A 24,927-nucleotide genomic window follows, 5' to 3' on the forward strand; every position below is an offset into this window, starting at 1 on the left:
GGTCCCTCAAAAGAAGGTTATAGTTGAAAGAAACATTAGAGACCATCCAAGTTAAATTCCAGAATGGTTAGTTAGTAAATTAAGCCAAATTAAACATTAATTTAATTAGCGTCAGAATTGAAACTATAATCTAATTTAGTTGGTTATCTACACACCAACCTTGAAAGGAATTTTTACACTATATATGTATATATAATGTTACATAAATACATTGTTAAATATATTGATCTGAAAACATGCTCATTCTTTGTTATACCCAGTAGTGTTGACCACACTCTGCTCAATAAACTCTTTTTCAAAATAAATAAGCAGACAAAAATAAATAAAATGTTTCTTTAGGTTTTTAGTTTTTTCCCTACCAATCACTCCATGTTCCACTTACTTGACATAACAAACCCTTCCAAAGTATGCATTGCATTTCTATTTCTCTTCCTTAAAAAAGATTGCCCAGCATTTTCTTCAATCCGATCTCCACCCTGTTATCCCCAACATCCAAAGCGTGATTTATCTTCATAGCCCAACTTTAATGCCATAACCCTTTTTGGACAGATTAATCTCACACTCCCTCCTCTGAGTTGAGTTCTTGGAGCACTGTATTCACCAAGTTTGCAAAGAATTTATGTTGCCTGATAGTTATCAGGGTCCCACACAAAATGTGAGATCCTTGAAAGCAGGAGCTCTGCTTTATGTTTCTTCATACCCCTAGTGCACAGTATATTACTTCCTCCAAAATACACACTCCAAGGTTTATTGAGTAGTCTCATTTATGAGAACAGACCTTTTTTGGAACATCTGTGCACACCTAGGTACACTGTTGCAAATCTATCACTCTACAATTAAACATTAGATTGTAAGTACAACCTATCTGATGAGCATATCCATTAGCAAAAAAAGCCCTGCCAAAGAGGCACCCTATGCTAGGAGAAAACCCAGTCTGTTATATCTTTCCTGGCACTTTCCTCTTCTCCCTGGCCTTTCTAAACCACATAATGTAGGTAGGAAAGGAGTTGAACCAAGAATTGCCTTTTCCCTTAATATTCTAGGATGTGAACTGTTCCATTTTTGTGTAAAAAGAAAGAATAAGGCTAAATAGAGAGCCAATACACTGTATATGGATTATCATTTTCTGCACATTGTAAGCAACAGCAGTGACAAGGACATGCATGTTAATGATTTCACTTTAACTGAAGCCACCCAGTCACCACTCTCGCATTCAGAGCAGTGGGATGATTAAACTATTATAACATATGTACATGTGAATATTTGCAAACACCCCATGTAGGAAGAAAAGCAGTCAATGAAATGCTGTAGAACTGAAAAGGACATGATCATCTTTCTTTCCTACAAGATTTATTGCCAAGCATTTTTTCAGAGATTTGCAAAAATTCATTAACTACATATTTAGAGACACAATCTGGATCTCTTCATATGATAGTTATATCTCTGCTCATTAAATGATAAGTTTCTTTGGCAATGCTTATTTTTTTAGATTAAGGGCTACATTTTCCTTCATTCCACCTTGACAGGTTGCCTTAGACAGCACTGTATCACATTATGTTTAAGAAAATAGTAATTCTAACTTATAATTCATTTTGCTAGGGAGTAGCAATCCAATTCACATTGATTTTGAGTAAACTTTTACATATCCATCTGCTCCATTTTAAGCTGGGTTTGAACAAATCAATGCATCTCTAGCATCAACATGCACTAAGTAATCAATTGGCAAGGAAAATCATTATTTACTGCTCAGTAATTGTGTTTACATTCAAATAAAATATAATAAATTGTGCAAGGCCATCTTGCAGGAAGAACAAGTGACCCATGTATTACAACCAGATTGTCTTCCTTAATAACGTCTTTCAAATGAAGCAGAATATTTGAGGAATTTTACCAGGAAAGTAAAGAGAAGGCCCCAAGTCTCACAGTTGCCTAGTTTAGTCCTCAAATGCTGAGGTAGTGGTCAACCTTTTGATGATCTTTTAATCCTAGGAACCCTCTAGTTGGTAAACAGTAGCATCATGGTTCCAGACAGCAATAGTTTGTGTTGGATTATTATCAGCTCATGTGCTGATCTAGTCTCTGCCCACCTGCTCAGTATTGGCTCTGAATTCCCACTTTAATTATCCTTCTGTTGTTTGAACTTGGAGTACAGAGTTGGTCTCGCTAGTATTTGCATCTCAGCTCTCCCTCGTGGATTATAGTTTAGACTAGTTCTACTACGGACCTGTCATCAGGACCACCTTGAACAGGCTACTTGGTCTGGTTCCAATTCTATGTGAACTCTCTCACCTCTGGTACCACCAGCTACCTGATTGTTGCTTAAGCTCCACTCTGAAGGGTAGGGAAGGGGAGTTGAATACAATCAGTAAAAACAGCAGTGAATGAAGTACCTTGTTATTTGGGTTCTCTACCCTACAGTAAGGCAGAAAGGCAGGCTCACAAGCAGCAGGACAGATAAGCCTGGGCTCTTGCAGCATAGCATAACCGAACAGATGGTCTGCGAGAAAATTGCCCATCAAAATTTGTTCTGTCCTATTTTATTAGAGTTATTCAGGCAAGGAATGCAGAGTGAAATAAGAAATGGCCAAAAAATAGGATCTGTTTTTAGTAAATTCCAGTGTTTAAAAAATTCATAGTGCCATGAATGCAGGCCACTCATTTCTTTCATTCTAGCCTCTTGTAGACTACAAGACCCGGAGACAGCACTTAGCAAGTATCTAAATAGTAATGTTAGATGCATAAAACTTAAAATGATGTAAAGAAAATGGACAGGTGCCTTGTTTAAAGATCATGCAAATTTTTAAATCAAATCAATTAAAGATATATTTGAGAAGATTGTTTATTTTTTTAATCCTGAAAAGAAAAAAAGTAAACAAGACCAAAACAGCACCCATTAAGATTCTTACTTGCAACATTTTGTAACTCCTCCCATTTTTAGAGAAAAGTTACTATATTTCATGGGAATGTCAAATTCAGTGATTTTGAACCTCAATATTTTCTTATATAAAGCACTATTGTGCAGAACCGTGAATACAGTTCTGTGGGTGCATACAGAATTAGCTTAGAATAACAAGTGATCTCTCAGTTTGCTGATCTTTAACCGAAGCATTCAGTAAAGTGAAACCAACTCTGAGTTCACATAATGAGGATAGAGAAAAATATTTTGGAAGTACCAAAATTCACCTAAAATAAATCACCCCATGAAAAAAAAAAATGACAGATTTTTTCAAGATGAGCGATTCACTAAAATAAATAAGCGGGAAGAAAAATCCTATCAGAGATAACTGGATCTCTCTCCCATGGTAACAGAAGTTGCTGTTTGGAGGAGCAGCTTTCTTGCTGCTAATGTATATATTTAGAGCACCAAGTAATTTATGTCAGGACAAAGCAAAGCAGAAGATGATTTCAAGAAGTCAAGTATTGCATAAGCTTATGTAAAAATGTTCACATTCTCCAGAAATATGCACTGTTTGTAAGGGCACGGTCCACTTAAAACTCAGATATACTCAAAATTTGTTGAGATGAGTAAGTTAGAACCTCGATATAGAGGACCAAAGAACAATTACTAAGTTTAAATAAGAAAAGTGAAAACATTTTTTAGTTTTATTTTATTTAGTCATTTAGTCAGTAGTCTATTTATAATGCCCATTTGAACATAACAGAGGTGCACATTGTCATTTTTTATTCTCTGTAAGACACCCTGGAAAACCAATCATTTCTATCAATCCCTGCCATTGCTTCAGTTGAATGTCAAATGTGATTAATAATAGGGTGTCAGAGTGTCCTGACCACGCCATTGAATGATCAGTTATCCCCTGACCCATACTCCCATGGCAGGTCTAATATCTATAACTTTGTTACAGGTGACAACATGGAAGACCAGGGTGTTTGCTTAGCTTCTCTAATGTTACAGGGAATATTAAAGTCAACCTTTCCCCACCAAGCACAAAGTCTCATGATTGCTTCCTGCTAGTGAGAAATCTCAGGTAACAAAAGAAGTTGCATTCCTTTGGTGGTGGGGAGGTCAGTAGGGGCTGGGTGGAGGGGAATAAGGGAGAAGAAATGAGAGATACCTGTAATACTGTCAAAAATAAAAATATGTATATTTTAAAAATAATTAAAAATAATAGAAGGGGAAAAAAAGAATTTGCATTCCTGAAATATCAGGAGCACCTTGCTTCCTACATTGAACATGTAGTTGAATGAGAAACCTAAATACATGTGGAATCCCAAGCCAGACAGTAAACTCTATTCAGGCTTCAATAACTCACATGGCACATTTAAACAAAGGATATTACTCTATCAGTAATACAAGAAAACAAAAAATAGTAATAGTAATACAATTTAGAAGATGCACTACCAAAAATGAATCATGATGCAAGAATGATTTAAAGCATTTTTTTGACTCTCCAAGAGAGTTAAAAGCTAGAAGGGATCTTAGTGAGTGCACATATTTGATGTGGAGATGAAGCAACTGATTTGGCCTCAGAAAATAATGTACCCCAAACTATGTTGCATGGAATAGATATAAAGGCAATTGGAAGATAGATCTATTTTATCTAATTCCCAGTACAATGCTCTTTTCAACCTACTGCCTTGAATCTCCATACCTCTATTTCTTTTCAATCAACCTCCAGGTTAATAAAAAACAGGTTTGCCAAATATCTGTATTATTAAAGATCATATAAGACAACTAAAGCTTTTCTTAAACTGAAATACCTGTATCACTACTAGAAAACATAATTATTTATAGGTGCTATATACATAAAATTATATGTTAAATGTATAGCTGAGTATATGTTTAATATGCATCAACCTATAATTTCATAGTTTAAGACTGTTAAATTATGAGATTTAAAATCAATTTAAAGAAAAAATAAATATACATTAGGATATGGCAAAAGTAATGAAAGAGGTAAATTAATGACAGAGTTTGGGAAATATTGATTTAAAGTAGAATATATTGGATATTTAAATTGAGAATAGTGGTTATTTACCAAAAGCTGCACCAGTAATGAGGATTCCTAAATAGAATAATTTCATGTAAATGATAAAATACTTCACTTAAATATGAAATGAGCTAGAATACTTCATGATATTCACTCTACAAAGTATTTTTCAACATAATTTATTCCATATGTATTGCTTTATTGCTATATTGATTTCAAGAAAGGAGTAAAAAGCACTTTTTCTATGGGTCTAGATTTCTCATAAGTAAAATCCAATTTGAGCAAATTGAAAACTAGCAATTGTCACACTGTTAAATAAAAACATAGGATTTTTTAAATCTGGATTAGAAATTTGGAATAGTACATCAGAGACCCATTTCTTCCTTTTCTGTTTTTCCCCCCAAAGAGTGAAAGGGAAATCTATTTAATAGTAGTTAGATTTAAATTGTAGTTAGATTTAAATTTACTTGATTAATGGCAGAAAGCTAATAGAAAAATTTGTAGATAACTTTGTGGAAAATAAATCAAACAGATTTGAATCCAATTCTGAGAGTCTTTGCTCAAAATAGTAATAGAATGCTGATCAAAGGGAAGGCATTAGAAGTTGTGTTTCACAGAAATTTAGGGAACAGCCTGGCTGGTTTGGCTCCATGGTTCAGCATTGACCTATGAACCAGGAGGTTATGGTTCAATTCTCAGTCAGGGCACCTATCTAGGTTGTGGGCTTGATCCCCAGTGAGGGGCATGCAGAAAGCAGCTAATGAATGATTCTCTCGCATCATTGATGTTTCTATCTCTCTCTCCCTATCCTTTCCTCTCTGGAATCAATTTTTAAAAAAAGAAAAAAAAAGAAATTTAGAGAATAATAGCAACCCTAAATGAAGTGAAATTGAGATGCTTGAAACCATTTTAATTTCAAGGAGAACTTGATGACAAACAAGAAATTCTATTTTCAATAATAACAAATGACACTTAAAGGCATTGGCAGGAAGGAAGATAGAATGCTGAACTCTTATCACTAAGTAAGAAAACATTAAATTCCCACTTTGGTACACTAATAATAGTAAGAGGAAAATGGTGACCTCACAGTATTATCAAAGTCAATTCAAACTCAGAACATAGCATCTAAAGTTCTAAAACATTATTAAGTAGATAATTTTGCTTGAGAAAAGTACTCATTTTATGTAGTTTCTCAAACTAACAGTTGCGCTGTGGATGCTGTGAGATTTTATCATTACACTAGAGGCCCGATGCATGAAGATTCGTGCAAGAAAAAGTCTTCCTTCCCCTGACTGCTGGCACCACCTTCACTCCACTCCGGCCCAGAGCCACCTTTCTGCCTTCACTCGGGCCGGGAGCCGACTTTCCGCCTTTGCTTTGGCCCGGAGCCGCCCTCTGCCTTCTCGTGCTGCCCAGAGGCCTGGAGCAGCCAGGGTGGGGCGGAACACTGCCCAGAGGCCCAGCCTGGCTGCTGCCATCTTTGTTGTGCCAATTTGCATATTCCCTCCTTACTGGCTGTGGGTGCCGCCATCTTTGTCATGAAGTGATGGCCAATTTGCATATTCCATCTTTATTAGATAGTATTTATAAACTCTGGGGTTATCAGCTAAGCATATCAGTAATAATGAAAATGAAAAAAATGTACTTTTCATAGTTTCATAATACACTTTTATTATAGCTTATATGTTTTTGTTTATATTTCATCCATATGATTTCACATATATATGATTTTAAAAGGCATATTGCACTATAATATGTAATATACATTCTGAGTTACCATCCACAAGAATCTGAAATATATTTCCTAAAGTGGTATTTTAAAAATGATGCCAACCAGAGTTGCAATTCATCTCACATAGCTAAAGATACACTACATTTGCCTAAAGAGAGACAAGAATTACATTATCTAAAATAATAGTGGAGATACAACCTCTTGATATCCACAGTAGTGATGAAGGTTCAAGGGATCTGAGGTCCTCATCAATAGTACCTTTGTACATTTCCAAGATACCTATTGGGTGGCTATAATTAAACATGTCTCATTCAGAAGCCTGGGTTCACTTGTCAGTTTTACTAAGACCCATGTCATCTTTTTAGGCTCAATAGTGAAAATAACCAACAAAGACAACAGATAAGTCCATGGACACCTACTCAGTACCTTAAGGTTTACCAGAGTAAAAGGATAAATAAGAAACAGCCCAGAAACACACGAACATTTCAAGAACTGGTATTACATTTATGTAATCAGAAGTACCTTACATCCATTCTTAAATACAAGTCATGTTCTTTCAATCTTTGAGAAGTTTTACATATTTTATTGCTTTGAATTATGTTTAATTAAAATAAATTTTAACTTTAAATTATGTTTAAATCATTTAAATGTATCTTATTAGGAATTTTAAAGGAATGTCTACCTTTTCCAGAAATATTTGAAATACTATTTTTCTAAGGTGACATATCCATTAATGATGGCACCACTCTAGTTAAATTTTTAGATATATAGACACTTAAGAAAAACAAAACCAAAGTTGCCGGGAGCCGGTCCATCCTTGCTGTTTCAAAGGACCTGGCATATATGGCATACTGTTCTTAATATGTTTGCTCACCTTCTTGGCACTATGTGTTTTAACCAAGGTCTCTGAGAAAGGTTGTTTCCCCAGGTAGGGATTTTCCCCTGAAGTTAGGGAGGGAATAAAACCCCTCAACTAAGTGCCGGGCGGGTTATTAATCACTTTAACTACGAACAATCATGCTTAAGCTACATAATCTTTACTCCCTGGAATGGAGATAAGAAACGCCCTAACCTTTGTAATAGAGATTGATAGGATTGGAATCAACTGGTATAAATACAGATGTAAGAAGACAGAACAGACAGAGACAGAACCTAGGCACAGAACCTACACAGAACGTTCTCTAGAGACAGAAGAACTTCGCTGGAGAGAACATGGCAAAAGATCCTGGACAGAAACTGGCCTCAGAACCTAGAGACAGAAACTAGCGAGAGAACATGGCAAAAGACCCTGGACTGAACCTGACTACAGAAATTGGCAAGAGAACCTGACTAGAACCTGGTGACTGAACCTGGCTGGAGAACCTGGACAGAACCTGGCTGGAGAACCTAGCGAGGGAACTTGGCTACAGAACCTGGCTGGAGAACCTGGAGAACCTGGCTGGAGAACCTAGCAAGACAACATGGACACAGAACCTGGCTGGAGATCCTAAGCAGAACCTCTCTGGAGATCCAGACCAGAACTTGGCTGGAGATCCTGGCTGGAGATCCTGGCTAGGCTGCTGATCAACTGAACGCTGTCTCCGTGTCCTTCCTTCTTCGCCAACTCCATCTACACCTTTGGGGACCCCTGGACCCGCTGGGGTTGGACCCCAGCACAAAGTTATCTTAGAAAACTATTTGTATAATATTCTTTGCCCTGGTGTACCTTCCAACAGTATAAAATAGCCAATTATTATTTTAAATTGTTCATTAAAATGATAGGATCTACATTACACAACACAATGTTTAAAAATAACCAATTTAGAAATTTTATACTACCTGACTTCAATTTATAAAGCTACATTAATCAAGGTGGTGTGGAATAGGGAAAAGAACAGACACATATCAGTGGAACAAAATGAAGAATCCAGAGATACATATACATTTATAGAGATATTTGATTTTCAACTAAGTTGTCAAACAACACAATGAAAAAAAAATATTTTCAAATATGATGCTGAAATATCTAATTGCATAGGCCAAACGAAAACACTCAACCCCTACCTCATACTAGATACAGATAAAATAATTTAAGATTGATTACACACTTCAATATGAAAGCTAAGCCAATAAAGCTTTTAGAAGTAAACATAAGCAAAAAACTTTGTGACATGGGGGTAGGAAAAGAAGTCTTAGGATATCATAAAATAACCGCTGATAAATTAGGATTTCTCAAAAGTTTCAAAATTTGGCTTATCAAAATACATTAGTAAAAAATGAATACTGCAATTTGCTTTGGAATACATTAAAAGTAAGCTGGATTAATAATAAATGAATAAAGGGAAAACACAGACAGGAAATATTTACAAGTCATATCTGACAAAGAACTAATAGAAAAGATATATAAAGTCCTTCTACAAATCAATAATATAATAAGACAACTCAATTATTAAAACCTGGAAAATATTCAAACAGCTATTTTCAAATACAGATATTTAAGTGGCCAATAAGCACACAAAGAAGTACTTAACATCATTACTTACCAGGGAAATGAAAATTAAAAACACAATGAGATACCATCATACGTACCCCAGAATGACAGAATTTATGAACATTGATCCATATCTAATCTCTCCGAAGATATGGGCAACCACACTTTCATACATTGTTGGTGGAATTGTGAAGTGGTCTGATTATTTCTCATAAAACTAAATATGCACCTATCAGGTGACTCAAAAGTCTACTTCTAAATGTTTATGCAAGTTATATGAAAGCAGCTGTTCACAAATACTTGTTCATGAATGCTCACAGCAGTTTGAATTATAATAGCAAAACCAAACCAAACAGAACTAGAAACTAACTACCCCAGCATCCATTAATAGGAGAATGAATAAGCTAAGTGTAGCATATTTGTACAACAGCATCCTATTTAGCAATGGAAACAGACCACTGATACATGTAATAGCACAGATAAATCTAAAGAAAAAAAATAGCAGAACAAAAGGGGCTTGAAAAAGAGCTGTAAAATGCTCCCTTTAAGTGAAAAGATGAAAGTTCTTGATTTAATAAGGAAAGAAAATATTGTATGGTGTGTGTGTGAGGGGGGAGTAATGGGGCAATAAGGACACATATGTAATATCTTAATCAATAAAGAAAAAATATTGTATGCCAAGGCTGCTGAGACCTATGGTAAGACTGAATCTTCTAGCTGTCAAATTGTGAAGAAGGAAAAAAATATATATACTAGTTTGCTGAGAGAAGGAAATCACATTCACCTATTATTACAGAATATTGTTATATTTGTTCTGTTTTATTATCAGCTATCATTGTTGATCTCTTACTCTGCCTAATTTATAAGTTAAACTTTATCATGGGTATGTATGTATAGGATAAAACATAATACGGTATATACAGGATTCGGTATCATCTGCAGGTTCAGGAATCCATCGGGGTCTTGGAAGGTATCCCCTGAAAACAAGGGAGGACCACTGTATTTTGAATAGAGTCTTGGTTTACACAGTATATACATCTTCCAATACTCAGAAATATGTACATTTCAATATATGTAAATTTCACCTAAAAAAGCTTCTAAAGAAATATGAACTTTAGTTGTGCTATTTAAGTATTCAAGTATTAAATACTTCTTAGTAAATACTTCAACATTTAATATTTACATAAAGTATTAAGTTTAAGTATTTATAAGAAGTGTACTGATGTCTGCAATTTGCTTTGGAATACATTAAAAGTAAACTGGATTAATAATAAATTCTAGGTAGATGGATAGATAGTATACAATAAGATGTTAATAGCAGCATATAGGTAGTTGGATAAATTATTCTGTCCACTTTCCTTTAGGTTTAAAAATTTTCATAAAATTTTGAGGGAAAAAATATACTACTTTACCCACAGCTAGAATAATAGTAAAGTAACATTGTTGCTAGACAATTATATGGCCCAACCAGTGTGGCTCAGTTGGTTGAGCATTGTCCCATGGACCAAGAGGTAGCCAATTCGATCCCCAATCAGGGCACATGACTGGGTTGCAGGCTCCATCCCCAGTACGGGGCATGCAGAAGGAAGCCACACAATGTTTCTCTCTCATCGATGTTTCTCTCTCTCTCTCTCTCTCTCTCTCTCTCTCTCTCTCTCTCTCTCCCTTCCTCTCTCTCTAAAATCAATAAAAACATATATTAAAAATTATATGATTATACCCCCACAAAACAAAGTGATTTAGGGTATTTTAGCTCACAAATAAAAATAGATTGACAGTATTGCTATTCATTAAAGTTGGTGTGATAAGGACACAGAATAAAAATTTTTGTTTTCCTCATCAAATACCACACTTACCAGCAAGAGTTTAAATTATCATTTGAATTCTTTATTTGTTTTATTTTTATTTTTTTTATTTTTTATTGATTAAGATATTACATATGTGTTCTTATCCCCAAGTTATCCCCCGCCCCCCTGCCCCCTGTTGTCCATGTCCATTGGTTAGGCCTATATGCTTGCATACAAGTCCTTTGATCTCTCCCCCTTACCCCAACCCTCCCCTACCTTCCCTCCAAGGCCTGGCAGTCCAATCAATGCCTCTCCGTCTCTGGATCAGTCCTTGTTCATCAGTTTATGTTGTTCATTATATTCCACAAATGAGTAAGATCATGTGGTATTTATCCCTTAAAGAATATCCTTCAGCATTTCATATAATCCTGGTTTGGTAGGGATGAACTCCTTTAGCTTTTTCTTGTCTATGAAGCTTTTTATCTGACCTTCAACTCTACATGATAGCTTTGCTGGGTAGGGTAATCTTGGTTGTAGGTTCTTGCTATTCATCACTTTGAATATTTCTTGCCACTCCCTTCTGGCCTGCATGGTTTCTGTTGAGAAATCACCTGACAGTCGTATGGGTACTCCCTTGTAGGTAACTAACTGTTTTTCTCTTGCTGCTTTTAAGATTCTTTGTCTTTAGCTCTTGGCATTTTAATTATGATGTGTCTTGGTGTGGTCCTCTTTGGATTCCTTTTGTTTGGGGTTCTCTGCGCTTCCTGGACTTGTAAGTCTATTTCTTTCATCAGGTAGGGGAAGTTTTCTGTCATGATTTCTTCAAATAGGCTTTCAGTATCTTGCTCTCTCTCTTCTCCTGGCACCCCGATAATTTGGATGTTGGTACGCTTGAAGTTGTCCCAGAGGCTCCTTACACTATCTTCATATTTTTGGATTCTTTTTTCGTTTTGCTTTTCCGGATGGGTGTTTTTTGCTTCTTCGTATTTCAGATCTTTGACTTGATTCTTGGGATCCTCTCGTCTGCTGTTGGATCCCTGTATATTATTCTTTATTTCAGTCAGTATATGTTTAATTTCTGACTGGTCCTTTTCCATTTGTTTGGCATTCTCATTAAGGTCCTTGAAGGGCTCACTAAGTTCCTTGGAGGTTCATAAAAGATTCTTGAGTAATCTTATAACTGTGGTTCTGAACTCTATGTCCTCCATTCGTTTGCTTTCCTCCATTTCTTTCATTTGTGACATGTTTCTTTGTCTTCGCATTTTTGGCTGACTGCGAGGACACGCTGTGTCTATAAGAAGAACTGCTACAGTGATATCAACAGATTTCTCTGCTTTGTTTGTAGTTTGGAAGTTTTGGAGCTCTCTGATCCAGCTGCAGTTTGTTCGGCTGCAGAAGCGCAGGTGCCTCCTTTGTGCCTCCCGATCACAGCTTGGAAGGGGATGTGAATTGAGTGGGGCAAGGTCTCAGGGAGACACCAGGGTGCAGCAAACAATGGTGTTGTCATGTCTCTGCAACTCGGACTCTGCATTTCCACAATTCCCTGAGTGCCGCGCGCCCCCACCGCCTCAATGATCCCTGAGAGCAGCTCTGTGAGAAAGTCACCCTCACTTTCTGACCCGGTGCAGGACAGTCCCGTTTATCCCTGTAGGAGCCTGGGACCCCAGCATCTCTCCATAAATGAGTTTAGTGCATTCGAGAGCTTGTATCCCCTTCCGATTGAAAGAAACCACGCACCCAGGTGCACCTGCCTCGCACGCGCCTCTGTACCTCTGTTCTTGGTGCTGCTCCCCTCCTACCCGGTCTCAATGCACTTTTTTCTTTCCTTCTAGTTGTAGAACTTCCACTCGGACAGCTTTCCCGTGGTTCTGGATGATAGCTGTTGTGTCTTATAGTTGTGGTTTTAATGTTGTTGTGGGGGGCAGCACATACAGGTTTGTGCCTTATGCCACCATCTTGGTTCTCCTCATTTGAATTCTATAATGGTATCCTTAGGAGGAGGTTAGAGGCATCCAGTGGTTTCTGTAAACTATAGGATGAGCAGTAACTGTGCAGTACATTTTTATGCATTTTGATCACAACATCAGTGAAAGGGTGTTCACAAACTACCTTTCGCTTTCATATTAAAAGTAATATTTTATTGTAATTAAAATATAATCATAATTTTTTTTTGCATTTAGAGAAAAAATACTTTTGAGACCCTTAATTTCTGAGTGGTGCTAAGAAATGCTTATAAAATAAATCAGTAAAAACATGTAAACACTTTTAAGTAAAGTGCCCAAGGCACAATGCCTCATTGATGTATGCTATTTTGCCATTTTGAGAAAATTAATGTTTTAGGTAATGAGATTTAGCTAAGAGGGTATCTCAGAATAGAGTTCAGAAATCATTTATTTTCAGGTTCCAGTTTTTAACAATCATATGAAACTCTTTTACATAGTAAGTTTAATGCACATACACTACCCATTAAATAGTGCCTGAATAATAAATTATTTTAGTTAATTTGTTTATCAATTTAGTTAATGTAGCTTTATTATGTAACTACAATGTTTCAGGCATTCTAAGAAGGAAATATTGGTTAACACTATGCTTTATAAGTTTGCACAAAAAGTAACCAGTCCTTCTCGTATTGAACACATACCTGAAGAGGCATTGATGGGTAAGACTAGGCAAGAACATCTGGGCAACTTCCAAGCATGGCCGATAATTTAGCTTTTTCAGTTCTGAAAGCTCATGCTGTGCCAGTTGATAATGTCAAGACAGTATCTGTCCTTTGGACTCCCATGCTTTATGCCAAGGAGGAAAGCTTAAAGATGGCTTCTCTCATTTCACTGTGGCAAACACCATAATGTCCGAATGAAGTGTGACATTTACGCATACCTGTGCTGATGCACTTCAAGAACCAAGACTATATAATGCAAGAAAAAGAACTCAGATCCTGCATCTTTATGAAAGTATTAGGTTGTATCATAAAAATAAATGCTGGTGGGTTGTGTAGGTCAAAAATGTTCAAATATCAGCAATTTCGTCAACTTCAACTAAATATTATTTTTAAAAGGCAAGTCTCCATTTCTTAATCTGACTTGTTACAAGTCCTCAACTAATTCATTGCAAGAATCAAATGAGATAGCAAATCTGAAAGTACTTAGTGAACTATATCTGCATGCAATAATACAACTGAGCTTGGAAAGAGGCAAGACATGGAGCTGGGCATGGGTACAAGCCTGGGATGCATTATTCGACTGGCAGGTGAGTGGGGACTGAAGCTTAAATGTCAATTCATACATTCAAAATCAGTCCACCCAAGATAGGAATTACATAATTATTACCTGAGTCTGATTTCTGTCTGAAAAGGATTATGGCAGAGATCCAGTGTCATGGAAACAAATGGGAAGTCCCAAGCATAGAAACACTAGCATTCATAGTGTTTGCTATGGAGACCTGGGTTTACAAATTATAGTAGCAGACGCTTATTGAGTGATAACTAGATAGGGGTCACTATGCGAATGTCAACTCAACCATTTACTAGTTGTGCAACTTTTGTCAAGAGACTTAAACACTTTGAGTTTCATGCTACCATCTGTATAATGGATAAGTGGTAACATGATCTCTCCATGACTTTCTATAAGAAAAAATACCCAGTCATTAAAGCAAAGGCCAGTGCTCCACTCCTGAGTAACTGTCATTCAAAGACTCACGCTGCCCCCAGGAGATGCTCCCGTGAGTCTGTGCCCTGGACCTGGCCATTTCTCAGAGAGCTTCAGCAGGCAAGTGGAGACCCCAGTCGGAAGACCATTGAAAGGACTTAAATAGGGAGTATGGGGAATCATTTCTTGTAATGGTGGCCATGAAAGAGATGGAGGGATGCAGTGTGGACAAGGATATTAGCCATGGAGTCAGACTGACATAGATTCAAGCTTTGCACCAACTGAAGTGGCAGACTTCAGGAATTTCTTTTACCTCTTTGAGCCTCCAATTTCTCATTTGTAAACCGAGGAAAGTAAAAGTACCTACGTCATGGGTTATGAGCCTTAAAGGAGATAATGCATGAACAGCCCTTAGAACTTGTATAACAAGGTTAGCAAACACCTCAAGAAAAAGTAACATTTTTTTTATTTAAAAGATGCATATTCTACATTTCACAAGATGTATAAAAGTAAATACCTGTTTTATCTACCTGAGCATCGAAGACAAAGTTTTAGAGACACCAAACTTGGCCAAAGTTAGAGAAGAACTGGCCCAGAACAGGAGCTGGAGGTGAGAGCTGTGGGTAGGCAATGGCAATGGTACATCCATGGTTCCCTTTACTGGTCACAGAGCACAAGTGAGACAAGCTGACAAAGAAATGGAGCTCAGGAAGGTAGAGTGATATTGTTCTTTATCAAGCTTCAATTTATTCCTTTATTAAAAGGGTTATTGATATTTATTTTATAGCTTGTTGTGAAGATTGCAGCCATATAAAATAGTATTTAAGTACACTCCCTAAAACTGAAACAACATGTAAGCCAGTTTTGTACTATTTTTATCAAAAAGCACTGAAAAAGTATGAAAGAAAAATCTGCATGGAACTGAAATGTAGAAAAACTTCACATTAAATAATTAGACTTCCATCCTAACTGATTTGGCTCAGTTACTGAGGAGTCATGGGTTCAATTCTGGTCAAGGGCATGTACCTCAATTGCAGGCTCCATCCCTTGACCCCATCTAGGTGAGTGTGGGGGGCAACCAATTGATGTGTCTCTCTCACATTGATGTTTCTTTCTTTTGTCTCTCCCCCTTTCTTCCATTCTCTCTAAAAATCAATGGAGCTGAAGCCGGTTTGGCTCAGTGGATGGAGTGTAGGCCTGCGGACTGAAGGGTCCCGGTTCGATTCCGGTTGGGGGCGTGTACCTGGGTTGCGGGCACATCCCCAGTGGGAGATGTGCAGGAGGCAGCTGATTGATGTTTCTCTCTCATCAATGTTTCTAACTCTCTATCTCTCCCTTCCTCTCTGTAAAAAATCGATAAAATATATTTAAAAAAAATTAAAATCAATGGAAAAAATATCCTTGGGTGAGGATTTTAAAAAAATAGACTTCCTAAGACATGGTACATTTAGTAAATATTTTGCTCAAAAAAATGAACACTATGGCCAAATTTTTATAATCTATGGTTGATTAATATACGTATTTTATATTTTCCTTTTATGTGCTTACATAAAACTGCTTGTTTTATTGATCAAAATGTTTAGCGCTTAATCTTTCCTTGTGATGGAGATGCATGGAACCATATGATCTTATAGGAGATTTATTTGTGAACTAGTGAGTGAGTGATATCAGAAAACAGAGCTCTGATCTTGACAGCATTATTTTCCCCAATTCAGTTCTGGAAGCTCACAACTGCAATCTTCTACAAGATGAAAAAAAGATTGCAATACTGACTCATGTTTCTAAATGAACTTTTATCAGCTGTATTGAATCTGAGATCTTTCAACATAATAACATCATCTTTACAACACCATTTCCAAAGGCTATTTCATGGTCTTGGCATGAATGCTTGGACTGAATCAGAACTAAATTGTGCTAAGACATTCCTCTGGCTAAAAGTCCTTCAATGCTGCCTTATGTTTTTCATGATAAAAACTAGAGCTCTTTTGCTGACATACATGAACCTTCATGAAATTTCCTCTCTCTTCAGCTTTAAATCCTGCATCTTCACCTTCCCACCTCCACTCCAACCCCATTCTCTTATACACATTTAATCTTCAGCAATAAACTAATTACAGTTCTCCAGTAAACTAGGCTTTAAAAACATATTCTATATCCCCCAAAATGTATACATACTTTAACAGCTGATAGTTCAATTTTGAAAAGGAAATGTATTTTAATAAACACTGCCTTTAGAATTATTCAAAGTGTATATATATTTTTTTGGGGGGGGACACCCTATATATTATACACACACGAATACAGGCTTCCTCTGTCTTAAATATTCTTCTTAAAGTGGAAGTATTAGTTTGTACTTGTCACTTACGACAGTTTCAGTGTGAAGTTTTCTGGATCTGCACACAGTCTAATGAGCAGATGCGACTGGCATGGCCTCCTGCTTTTCATTCAGCCTCGCCACGCTCGGCACTCACACACAGGACATGACTTAACACTGGATCCCTTTTGCTTTGCCTGTGGGCCTGGATGGCCACCTGTGACTGGTGTCCATAGATTTAGGATGTGAAGTCTGCTTGCTAGGTTGGATAACCTCCTCACTGCAGTTTCTGGATATGCCCATCTCCTTCCCATCTGGCATCTTTCTATGCACCTGTGTTGCCTTAGGGTTTGGATTTACATCAGTCCCCAGATCTCTCCCATTTTAAATGATTTCACAGTAAATTAGGCTATGGCCAAGCATATCCTTAGAAGTGACTTGTGATAGCTTTAACGCTGGATCTAACAGTAGTGCTGCTTATGAATAATTTGATTTTATGCAAAGACCATTTTAATTTCTTCCACCTTCAAAAAATATTTATAAATAAAAGTGTTTATCATGCTTATCTATGTTTTGGCCAAGAAGGAAAAAAAAACCTGGACAGCAGTCCCTTTCATTAAAAGCACTTTAAATGATTTTACATGGCACTAAGATAATCCTTGCAATGTTTCCGAAAGCAAGATAAGGGGGTTATATTTTATCTACATCTCATGGATAGGAAATTGTAACCGGCTAATTCCACTGCCACATTCTCTCATTTATGTGTCTAATTATTGATGATGAAAACCAAATGGAGATCCTTTGATTCCCACTTTATGGCTCTCTCCATGGATTATGAAAACCTGCTTACTGATGATTGCTCATGTGAACAGTCTTTGGGACATTCTTGGTACTCTCTAGATCTGCATTTGATTAATAGAGCCAGTCTAAGTTATGGTCTTCAAATATGGTGATTTCAAATAACCTGATATATAAAGTATTTTAATGAATCAGCAACAGAGAGAATCATAAAATTCATTCTTATGACTCCATGGAAAGTAAAGAAAGGCAGAATTATTAGAAGGAATCCACAGTCTTTTCATTTCCATGAACCTTTGAATAGTTCTGGAAAGGCTCTGTTTGATCCGTTCTATGCTCGTTTATCCTTAACGCTCACCTCTGAATAACATGCAGACTCCGGGGAGCCAGATATTCAAGTGCCTTTCTAAGACCTTGCAGAATAAAAGTGTCAGGGGCTGCTTTGTGAAGGCTTTCCTACCGTCTGGTATAAAATGGCACTGGGAGTTCCTCAAATAGATTCCCCTGCTGGGGCACACAGTTGGGAAGCAACTCACAGCACTTCAGAGACAGGCCAGGCCCAACCATGAAAGGGCGCGAGGGCTTTGTTATAATATGACAGACTTCAGGGTCAAAGCTCCTGTCAGGAGAGATGTACACTGCTTTTCAAAGGAGCTCCAGGACATGCTAGGAAACCTAACACTATTGTGGGTGTCTGTTCCCTGCTGACTGTAAATTCTGCCTAAAAAAGTACCCTTAAGACAAAGTAAGCACATTTTAACATTGTGAAGCTATTATTACTAACTCTATTAATTTGACAGGGAATATATTAAGAGTGCCTAATCAAACAAAAGTGCTAAAAGAAAACAACAACCCTATTTTAGCAGCAATTCATGAGAGTTTTTTTAACTCTCAAATGCCTGGGAAGTCTTAAGGAGTAGTTTGAAGGACTTATAGACTGTTTATGGGCCAAGAGTTAGGAATAAGATCAAGGTGATAAGCCCCTCTTTAATACCTGATAATTCTGTCACCTTGAGTCTCTGTTTCCTCATCTTTAAAACAGGAATAAAATACAATTCTGTAGTATTATTGCCAATATCAATAAGAAAAAGCATGACCAGTATTGAGCAGGGCGCCTGCCTGATTTCTAGGAAGGGTTGATAATTATTGGCTATTTCTGAGTTATTGTTATTAACATGAATGTATCTGATAAAAAGAAAAGTTCTGGTTATAACTTAGAAATGTCAACCCACTGAAGAGAATATGAACTTTGAGCTATCTGGATCTGGATTAGGAAGCCAACTTCTTCTAGATGTATGATTTTAGCACTTCACTTAGCCTCTCATAGGCTCAGCTGCTTTCTCTGTAAATAGGAATAACACCTACTTTTGAGAGTCGTAGTGAACATGAAATAAGGTCACACATGCCAAGTGCCTACTGTAGTACTTGGCTAGTCTCTTTTGCGTTCAATGTAAGTCTACGGCTATAATGTTTGTCATATGCTGAGAATTGAAAAGACCGAACATTCTTCCATGACTCTTGTCTGACAATATGATCTCTTAAGCATATTAGCTTTAAAATTATGAGCAAAGGCAGAGTTAAGAACAAACAAAATAAATAGGTGACTGGGTATGGAAAAACAAAATTTGACAATAATTAATTGGTCAAGACACTGGAGGTGCATGATTTACAAAGTTGAGAAGAGATGGAAAAAAAGTTACAAAGAACAATTGCAGAGTTGAGTATATACAAATTCAAGTGTTGATATCCCCAAAATATATTAAAAAATAAGAAAAAGGCAGTTTGAATAAAATTTTATATTTATAACAAACATAACAGATCAAAGTTTATCTTTTACACTAGAGGCCCGGTGCACAAAATTAGTGCACTCAGGAGGGTCCTCAGCACGGTCTGCACCTTCTTGCAGTTTGGGCCCTATGCCAGCAGCTGAACATCCTTAGCACTGCCGCAGAGTTGGGAGAGGCTCCTGCCATCGCCACTGTGCTTGCCAGCCTTGAGCCTGGCCTGGCTTCTGGCTGAGCAGTGATTCCCCCTGTGGGAATGCACTGACCACAGGGGGCAGCTCCTGCATTGAGCATCTGCTTCCTGGTGGTCAGTGCATGTCATAATAAGTGGTTGAGCAGCCTTAGCATATCATTAGAATATTATGCTTTGATTGATTAAATGGACAACCAGACGACCAGGCACTTAGCATATTAGGGTTTTATTATAAAGGATAGTAGTATATTCTCACATGAATTAATAATTAACATACTAAGGCCCTGATAAATTAGTGGGAAAAAGAAAAGACTTTACGAAAGAAGAAATACAACTATTAAAAAAATAAAACATTCAGAATGTTTCTTAATCTAAGTATACAAACTAAAATACTGAGATATGCTTAATCACCTATTATTACATAATTTAAATTAATAATTACTGCTGGAGATGATGCCTATTAAAACTAACTTGCCTACAATGAATTTCCATTAACTTTCAAATTTCCTTAATGAGGTTATATTATTCTTAGCTGTAATTTTTTACATAAAATAATTGGTTATTAGATTAACAGGATTGAAGTAGTTGACAAAATTTTTCGTACTAGTGAGACACATGGAACCCACAATTCATTGCTGTGTACAATAATTGTATATAAATCTCTTTTGAGACTATTTCTGGAAACTAAGTTTCATGGATACTTGATCAAAGTCTAAAAGAGAATGTAAGCATCAGACAGTAAATGTATGCAGTGTTATAGTTAAAAGTAGGTTGAAAATAAAATGTCTGCTGTGAATATATTAGGGGTGTAACTTTAGACATGGGAAGAAGGGCCAAGTCTGTGAGAAAAAGGATAGATGATTGACAAAGTAATTATAATTTTTGACATTTTCCTAGCATTTCATTAAATTTTTTGGAAAGCACTGTCATATGTATTTTTCTCATCTAATCCCTTCAAATGATTCTGCAAAATATATCTTATTGCACTTTTAAAGATAAAAATATGAGACTGAAAGAAGTTAAATGACTTCTTTTCCCAAGTTCCCCAAGAAGGCGAGTAAGGACTTCAGCTAGAGCTTGACCTTGAGTCTCCTGACTACTTGCTACTATGCCAGCCTGGATGTAAAGAGCATTAATATATGAGCTTCAATGATAAAGAATAAAATTCTCCTGTAGACTATAACAGAGATTTTGGACAGAGGATGAAATAGAGAGTGCTTACATACAAATGAAGTTTTCTTCGCTTTTACTATCTGGGGAACACTGTGATAAAAAATGTCTTACTGATTGCTAGAAGAGTAAGACTGCAGTGAAAATACATTATCAGGAAATGCTGACTCGAATCTCTTTACAATAGAGACAGACATTTGCATTTGAGATTATGTTTATAGCTCAGAGTTATCTCTGAGGATCTCCATTATAGTTGGTGGAGATCCCAGAACAGACTGAACTTCTGTAATTATTAGTTGTGTCACTCCAGCATTCTTCAGTAGGTCTCAAAAGGTGATTTGATTTTAGGGCTATGCTCTTGGGTCAAGCTGTGCTGACCAGATATCTAAATTTAAATTAAATAAAATTAGAAAATCAGTGCCTTAATCATTGTGGGTACATTTCAAGTGCTCAATAGGCACTTGAAACCAGTAGCTACCATATTGAACAGTGCAAAGTTATAGAACATTTTTGTCATTGCGGGATATTCTATTGAGATGTAAGTTTCCTAGAGCATAGCTACTTTTTTTTTTCTGGGAGAGGGGGACCCTCAACTCAGGGAACACAGTAAGTTTTTGAATCATTTGGAGAGCTTGGATTCTTTCTGTGGGGATGTTCTTAATCTCAGGGGACCATATGTCTCATGCTTCAGATGTTTGGTGATTATTTATGCACTTCTCATCTATTAATATGTCAGGAAAGAATAGTAAGAGCTAGAAAGAATCACTCATTAATCAACAATACTACTAGGAGTGGAATGTATGTTTATTTAAGGTCTTTTTGAAGAACTCTATCTCAGGAGAAAAACAAAGGCTGCTCATGGAAAATCCTACCCTACTTGACTTACTTCCCCAAACAATGGATCCGTAGGCTTTTCCTATTTGGAGCAAAGTTGTCCAGTGCATGTACATGTTGCTTTGAGTCTCTTTATTTTCCCATATTTCTAACCACAGTATGCTTGGAGCCCTTACTATATCCCCCCATGGTCCTGGAGCCCAGCACCCAATCCTAGTTCATTCTTGCCAAGCTCAAAGTTTATCCCACCCCTTTATTTCTCCATCTGATATCAAAATACAGCTTTCTGAAATTCTCTCCAGCTAACTGCATTAAATATTTCTTCTCTATGTATGTAATGATTAATGGCGATGGCTTGACAATGCCCTAGAAATAAGAATACTTGAATTCTCTGGCATGGGCAGTAGTTTTTCAAGACTGTATCACTGAAAAAGAATAAAACATGGAATAAGAAAACCTGGGTTTAGTTCTGTCTCCACCATTTCCTAATTACATAGCTATAGGCATAGTACTAAATACCTTGAGCTGGATTATTCATATGAAAAATGGGGACAATAATGCCTATCACATGTTGTTTTAGTTGGGTTTTTTGTTTTGTTTTTTTCTTTGGTGAAGATTAAATGGAACAATGGATTTGTATATAAATCCGTTCTAACAGTTTTCCCCCATATTGTCAAGCTAACATCTCCACCAGTTTTATTTTATTCCTTTATGAAAGCACTGATCTCAGCTCAGGGCTGTTTTCTGCAGAAATATTTCAGATGTCCTTTAACACTGTCAGAATGTTGTTTGTTAGTTCAAAGATAAAAGGATGACAGTAACAACCACATAATAGTGTGTTAAAAGTCTTTGTCAGGCTGGTCAACAAGCAAGAACTCTATTTGTGAGCTGTGTGTTGGCGTTAATTTGCTTTAAATGTTGTAAAGTTTTACCATGTGATTAAACAGGTTGCAAACAAAATATTTTGTGCTTCAAAAGCAGAACATTGTAGATCTAAGGATAATGTCACTGACCGATAAAGAATTTATAAAGACCATAGAGACAGGTTGCATAAAACCCTTCTTAGAAACATTTTATCAAGTAATGGGTCATAAGACTCACAAAGCAGAGAGATATACTGTACACAAAGCAGTGTACATTTGGAGCTGTATTCGTGTTTTCAAGCCACTAAGGTGCCACTCAAAATGCTGAAATATTCTGTCTATACATAGACAGGTGACGGAATCACATGTCTTCTCAAAATTCAAAATGTTCTCCCAGGGGTGCAATTAGCTATGGTAACAGCAGAACAGCCACCTTCCCAAGTTTGAATAGCTCATAAATTCTTTCCTAAAATATTTTCATAATCTATTATTTCAAAATTCCCAGAAGGACTCTTGTCCCATTCTAATTATACCAATAACTATGAGACTATGAGAAAACTTGCTTCAGTACACAATGTTGTCGCCTTGATTTGGAACAGCATATTCAAGACAACCTAAGACTTCCAGGACCTCCTCATATGTAAGGTTCATTCAAGTCAGAAAGCTGTTTGACAAGTGTATCAAAAGGTATACTGAGAAAGGGCGTGGCTAGTTTGTTAACTTCTTGATGTAAATTTCAAAATTTAGACTAAATATCTAAATACATTTTTTAAAATGAAAGCTCCAGTATTCTAATGTATCAGGCCTCTTTGATTACATCCTATTTGTACCTCCATCATAAAGTTGCCCGCTGCTTTTAAATTATCTTGGAATCGGGAAATGTGTCATTTACTATTTTATCTCTCCAGATCTCAGGAAGGTGCCAATTAAAACCATTTATTAAGGTGAATTTATGAATGAGTAAATGAATGTATTGATTGATAGGACTCAATCCCGCCCTCCCTCCAAACACAACCCAAATAGTTCTAATTTCTGATGTAGATAACAGTTCTTTTCTGTTGTATTTCTTTAAAAAATTCATTTCACTTGCCTTTTCTAAAACTCTAAATATTGCCCAAACCTCTGCTATTTTCTCTGAGAGGACCTGTCAGGTGTTGATGCCTCAGATATTTAGTTCCATATGGCAGGCTGTGGTAGAGTAAAAGATTCCAGACTTAAAAACCCAGATCAGCCTGAGTTTGTATGTATTCAATCTCCCTGATCCCCAACATTCTTGTCTGCAAAACTTGGTACATAGCAGATGCTCAAATCATGATAATTAAGTACAGTGAGCTTAACTCAAGGAAATTAAGTATGTGACCCATAAATTTTTTTTACATCTTTAAAGTTAAAAATCCTTAAAGAACTGTCTTGCATACATAGATAGGGTGTACCCTCAAAATGTATACACACTTTAACAGTTGATAACTCACTTAATTTTGAAAATGAGTTGTATGTTAATAAACACTGATTTTATAATCATTCGAAGTGTGTATACATTTTTGGGACACCTGTATATAGTCTTAATTACATATTGTATTTTACTATACATACAAACAACTTTATAGAAGTGTATAAGCCAGGAGTTAGCAAATTTTTCTGTGAAGGGCCTGATAGTAAATATTTTAGGTTCTGTGGGACACAGTCTCTGTTGCTACTATTCAGCTCTGCTAAAACAGCCCTAAATGGTCATAAACAAATGAGCATGTCTATGCTGTGACAAAACTACTTGTGAACACTGAAATATGAAATCCACAGAATTTTCACGTGTCAAAAAATATTTTTCTCCTTTTGATTATTTTCCCAGTCATTTTGACATTCTTAGACCACAGGCCATAAAACAACAACAAAAACAAAAATAGACAGAAGGCTGGATTTGTCCCATGTATCAACCAAGCCTTGTGTAATATGTATACTGAAATTTATGGGTTATTTAGGGAATATCTAAGATTAATGTTTACTGTGCACTTTTTCCTTCCTTACGTGCTGACTTAAAAACTCAACCACCTTTTGAGAGGTCAATTGACTCTTTTATCGTTAGTGTCTTTGGACTGCCTTAGTCACCAACCTTTATTAGATCTCATTTTCTCTATACTTACTCTCTTGGTGAGCTCATGGAGTGTTCTGACCTGAAAATCATCTCCAAATTGATGGCTACCAAATTTACATCTCTGCCTGAACTTTTTACCTGAACCTTAACACATATTTCAAATACCCTACTCCACATCTTCCTGTATGTCTAAAGTTTATCTCAAACTTAACACTTCTATAACTAAACTCAGGATCTTCCTCCTAAACATTTTTCTCTCATAGCCTTTCCATCCTAATTTATGGCAACACTTTTATT

At 36.5% G+C, this 24,927-nt stretch overlaps 1 protein-coding gene across 4 annotated transcripts in view; it reads right to left on the reverse strand.

The window, feature by feature from the left end:
* GALNT13 (polypeptide N-acetylgalactosaminyltransferase 13) overlaps window positions 1–24,927 on the reverse strand; it is a 474,320-nt gene that overhangs the window by 83,087 nt on the left and 366,306 nt on the right. The gene's annotated exons all lie outside the window — the stretch shown is intronic.

The sequence above is a fragment of the Myotis nattereri genome (assembly GCF_964212035.1).
Source record: "Myotis nattereri genome assembly, chromosome: 7".
Classification (NCBI taxonomy): Eukaryota; Metazoa; Chordata; class Mammalia; order Chiroptera; family Vespertilionidae; genus Myotis; species Myotis nattereri.